Raw genomic sequence first — 5,980 nt, 5'->3', positions numbered from 1 at the left:
GCAGAATCCTCCCTTTCTTACCTATTGACTCTGTCTCTTGAAATTTCTCGGTACTGTACCAGAAGTTTTACCTCTACTCAAAAGCCACCTGCTCATACATATAATTCAGTGCTTCAGGGCACTGATTCTAGAACATTATATGACACTGAATCATATGCCCTGTAGAATCGCTCCCTGGAGAACATGGAATCGTGTCATAAACACCTTCTCCTATTTTTGCATGATGACTAAAGAAGCTTGATCTTGCCCCCATGAGAACCCTCAAGAGCACACCCCTGGAGAACCCCATGAGAATCCTCAAGAGCACACTCCTTCATATTCCTAATGGGGATAAGTACCTCTTCACACAAGAGACTCAGTTCACCATGACATCTCCAGTAGGAGGTGAAAACAGAGGCTGACTAACAGTTGTAAACTGGGAAAGAAGAGATCAGTGGTGTGAGAGCGTGAGGGAAGGCAGGTGAGCTACAGGTAGAGGATGATTGGGTGAAATGCACAGTTTGGGTCATGGTGGGAAACTAGCTAAGGCAAGTGGATTGAAGTCGAGTTCTAGACAACTGAATGTTTACTCCCACCATCCAAGAACTTCCAATCATTTGTAGAAGAAATATAGAGCCACTGAAAATTTATGAGAAAAATATCAATAAAATTGATTGTATTGAAAGAGTTTTCAAACTATGACTCCAATGATCTGGACTAGTTGTGAGATTTGAGCAAATCATTTAACGTTTACTGCTTCTATAACTTTCTCCATAAAATAAACATAATGTGATGAATCTCATTGAATATATAGGAAAATCAAGAGATTCAGAGATCAGTCGACACTGGGTGAACAATCAAGGAGACCATTTGGCTCAGTCCCCACAGAGTGAAGAGCTGAATCACTCTGCAGATCTGGCTTTGTGCTGAACTGGACATTGTGACTGAATGCAGGTTACCTTTGTCTACTTCTCGCTGCACTTTCCTAAAGCAGGTTCCATTCTCAAGGAAGCTCACCTCCCCCCATAGCAATAAGGCTGACAACAACACTTAGGGATTCATTCTTTCTACTCTGTGTCCAGTGGGAAATAGAGCCATTATCCTGAGGTAAAAGGATTTTCACTTCCACATTCCAACCCAGGAATCCCTCCGATGTCATTCACCATGGTGGAATTACACCCCATTGTGAAACAGTCCCATGCCCCAGGCAGGGGAATGCTGCCTCATATGTATTCTCTATGATTCATGCCCCATAGTTCCCATGGGAGTTTCTGTCATATATGGTCAGTTTGTTGTGTCAGTGATGGTAACACAGGTGATGTACATGTTATGAGCGTTCATCAACATGTAGGGTCACAATTATACACTTTCTTCCATGTGTATTAGACTGAAATGAAAAGTGTATAAAGACATTTGACTCTCTCTTTTTTATTTTTGCCACATATCCTCATCTGTTTTGTTTCCTAAATTCCACATGTAAGTGAACTCCTATGGTGTATGTCTTTCTCTGACTGACTTATTTTGCTTAGCATAATACTCTCTAGCTCCATCCATGTCATTGAAAATGATAAGATTTCATTCTTTTTATGGCTGAATAATATTCCACTATCTATCTATCATCTATCTATATATCATCTGTCGATCACCTACCTATACCTATATTTTGATCTACAGATAGATAACATATCTTCTTTATCTATCTCTTTCACTATATATCTATGTCTATAACTAATTTCATATATATATATATATATATATATATATGTAGTTTTATAGATAGATACAGCATATCTTCTTTATCCACTCATCAGTCAATGGACATTTGGGCTATTTCCATAATTTTGCTATTTTTGATAATGCTTCTACAAACAGCGGGGTGCCTGTGTACTTTTGAATCAGTATTCTTCTATCATTTGTATAAATATCTAGTAGTACAATTGCTGCATTGTATGGTAGTTCCATTTTCAAATTTTTTTTTAAGATTTATTTATTTATTTATTTGACAGAGAGAAATCACAAGTAGATGGAGAGGCAGGCAGAGAGAGAGAGAGAGAAGCAGGCTCCCTGCTGAGCAGAGAGCCCGATGTGGGACTCGATCCCAGGACCCTGAGATCATGACCTGAGCCGAAGGCAGCGGCTTAACCCACTGAGCCACCCAGGCGTCCCCCATTTTCAAATTTTTGAGGAATCTCCACACCATATTCCAGAATGTATTTACAAGTTTACATTCCCACCATTATTGCAAGAGGGTTCCCCTTTCTCCACATCCTTTCCCACAACCTGTTGTTTCTTGAATGGTGTGAAATGATATCTTATTGTAGTTTTGATTTGCATTTTCTTGACAATGAGTGATGTTGAGCATCTTTTCATGTTTCTCTTGGCCATCTAAATGTCTTCTTTGGAAAAATGTCTATTCAGGTCCTCTGTCCATTTTTTTAACAATTATTATGGGTTTTTTGATGTTGTGTCATGTAAGTTTTTATATATTTTTGATACAAACCCCTTTATTAGCTATGTCATTTGCAAATATCTTCTCCCATTCATTCAGTTGCCTTTTCATTTTGTTGCTTGTTTCCTATGCTGTGCAGAAGCTTCTTATTTTGATGTAGTCCCAATAGTTCATTTTTGTTTTTTGTTTCCTTTTCCTCAAGAGATCTATCTAATAAGAAGTTGCTACAGCCAATGTCAAAGAGATTATTACTGTCTGTATTCTCCTCTAGGATTTTAATGGGTTGATCTTACTTTTGTGTATGGTGTAAGAAAGTGGTCCAGTTTCATTCTTCTGCAAGTTGCTGTCCAGTTTTCCCAATACTATTTGTTGAAGACACCATCTTTTTGCCATTGGATATTCTTTCTTACTTTGTCGAGGATTAATTGACCATATAGAAAAATGTTGCTATAACCAATGTGAGAGAAATTACTGCCTGTCCACTCTTCTAGGTCTTTTTGGTTTCAGGACTCATGGTTAGGTCTTTAATCCATTTTGAGTTTACCTTTGTGTATGGTGTAAGAAAATGATCGCTTCATTCTTGTGTATGTGTTATCCAGTTTTCACAACACCATTTGAAGATACTATCTGTTTCTTATTGCATAATTTTTGCCTTCTTTCTCAGTAATTATTTGACCATATAATCATGGGTTTGATTGTGATACCTCCAGATTTTTTCCTCTTTTTCAAGGTTGCTTTGGCTATTTTTGTTTTTTTTTTTTTTTGTGTGTGTGTGTGTGTGGTTCCATACTAATTTTTAGATTATTTGTTATAGTTCTATGAAAAATGCTGCTGATATTTTGAAGGGATTACATTAAATCTGTAGATCGCTTTGGGGACTACGAACATTTTAACAGTATTTGTTCTTCCAATCCATGAGCATGGAATGTCTTTCCATTTGTTTGTGTCTTCTTCAATTTCTTTCATCAGTGTGTTACAGTTTTCAAGGTACAGGTCTTTCACCTCCTTGGTTAAGTTTATTCATAGGTGTTTTCTTATTCTCGGTACAATTGTAAATAGAAGTGTTTTCTTAATTTCTCTTTTGTCTACCTCATAATTAGTGCAAAAAATGTAATAGATTTCTGTACTTTGATTTTATATCCTGCAACCTCACTGAATTTTTTGACCAGTTCTAGTAGTAGATGTAACAGATTACTTAAGGAAATCATTCAAGGATCAGGGATATGAATAGTATCTAGCTCATAAAGTTGTTGTGAGGATTAAATGAGACAAGTATTGGCATTTGATACAATGCCTGGCATACAAAAGCTACAGCTTGTGATCCTTTTGTTGTTGTTCTTCTGTGACTACTATTGCTATTATTGTTATTATAGCTGATCCTCACAGTATCTCAAATGGTATTATTATCATCATCATCATGCTTTTATGGTGAAGAGGCTAATATTCAGAAAGGAGAAGGACCTGTCAAAACATGGAAAATGGCAGAGCCAGTATATGAAACTAGGGTAATTTCACTCTTGCTGTGTATTCCTGGTGGTTCCTCAAAGCCATGCTGCCTCTCCCTTCAATCATATTTCACACATATGCAATTAACAAAGATGAATATTGTATACTTAATTTATACTTGTATTTTCCAGCTCATCAAACCTTCTACTATATCCTTCAAACATGCTTTTGACAAGAATATAACACCAAAATAAATTCCTTTGTTTCTTCTTTGAATAAAGCCCAAATCCATCATAGGTAGTGGTAATTTCCTTGTGGTTTTGCCCTGGTATATCCCTGGAAATTTATAATTTTTCCCTTGCAATTTAAATCATTTATATATCAAACTTGCTGACCTATTGTGGCGGACATGAAAGTGTGCTGTTCAGATCCCTCTCCCAGAAAGAGTCACTGCCCAGATGCAAAGGAGATGATTATTTGACTCCTGTGTGCTCCTTCATGGTCAGACTAAGTTTCCAAGTCAAGCCCCACTCTTCTGGGAAAGTCCACAGTCAATGACCAAGCAAGGGTCTTGTCACTTCTGGCCCACGCAGGATGCTCCTAATGGACAATCCAGAGCTCCCTGTCAGGTGTGCAGAAGACTCTTCCAGGCCTGTGTACCAGTCAAAGGGCTTATCAACACAATCCTGTTTCAACCCTTTTTCTTTCCCAGGTATCTTCCTTCCCTGGGGGGACTCCATCTCAGTGTCTTCTTCCCAGAGAAACTAGCAAAGATGGTACACAAAGTAGTCAGTGAAATCAGACAGTAAAATAGGGATTGGAGACTGGGTCATTACCACCTGGCTGGCCTGTAGATCCCATCCTTTCTGCTGTGTGGTATATAGAAATCTCCTGACATAACAGGAAATTCAGTGATGAAAAAAAAAACTTTCAGAAATGATAGCTTGGAATTATGTAACTATGGAGGGAGATGTACTGGCATCGAAATTAAGAGTGGATTGGAGATTACACATCAGAAGATAATAGAATTATACAGTTGTTACGAAATTCCTTTGATCCAGCAAGTAGATCACAAAAAAAGCTGAGTGCAATGAACAGACCATTGAAAACTAAGCTCAAGAGCTTTGGAGAACAGAGGCAGGTGGAACTACTCAGAGGAAGGGAAGATGGACTGGTCAGTTTGAAGGATGACAAAAAACACACATCAGATTTTATGCTGTGAAGAGGAACTTCTTTGAATTGTTGTCTTGCACTGTAGCTTACTAAGCTAAGGACACATCTGTGTCCCCATCGGTATCACTTTGCAAAAAGTTTCATTTCTTATCTTAGAAACTGGGTACAAGTTCCCACTAAGAGGAAAAAATCCCACTCTGATGCCTAGAAGAAAATTTAGAAAAAGAGCTATGAAAAAAGGACAGAGTTTTCAGAGGGAGAACAAATTGAGGAGGACAGTTCGGAAACAGGAGAAACAAGGAAGATCAGCTTAAGGAAAAGCATTTTCAATAGGTTTAAAGGAGGAGTAAGAACTAGTCGAAAAGTGGAATGATAAACATATCAGATAGAGACAAAAGCATGTTTTGACAGTCCTAGCCCAGAATGGGATAGTGACACCAAAAACAGAAAGCAAACCTTGCACCAGGAAGGTAGGCAAGGGAATGAGCGGGGACAAGGGCAGACTGCAACATGGAAGAATAGAAAGCACAGGCAAGGTCCAGTTAAGCTGGGCTACACCCACCACACTAAAGATGTTTTTCATCCTGAATCCATAGAAACCCACTGAAATATTTAAACAAGGAGAGACATCATAAGATTTACTTTTTTTTTTTTAAGATTTTATTTATTTATTTATTTGTCAGAGAGAGAGAGGGAGAACACAAGCAGGTAGAGCAGCAGGCAGAGGCAGAGAGAGAAGCAGGCTCCCTGCTGAGCAAGGAGCCCAATGCAGGACTCAATCCTAGGACCCTGGGATCATGACCTGAGCCGAAGGCAGCAGCTTAACCAACTGAGCCACCCAGGTGTCCCAAGATTTACATTAAAAAAAAATTTTTTTTAATTTGACTGAGATCACAAATAGGCAGAGAGGCAGGCAGAGAGAGAGAGAGAGAG

This window comes from Mustela nigripes, chromosome 1, assembly GCF_022355385.1.
Source record: "Mustela nigripes isolate SB6536 chromosome 1, MUSNIG.SB6536, whole genome shotgun sequence".
In the NCBI taxonomy this organism is placed as follows: Eukaryota; Metazoa; Chordata; class Mammalia; order Carnivora; family Mustelidae; genus Mustela; species Mustela nigripes.
Note: the sequence above shows the minus strand (reverse complement) of the source record.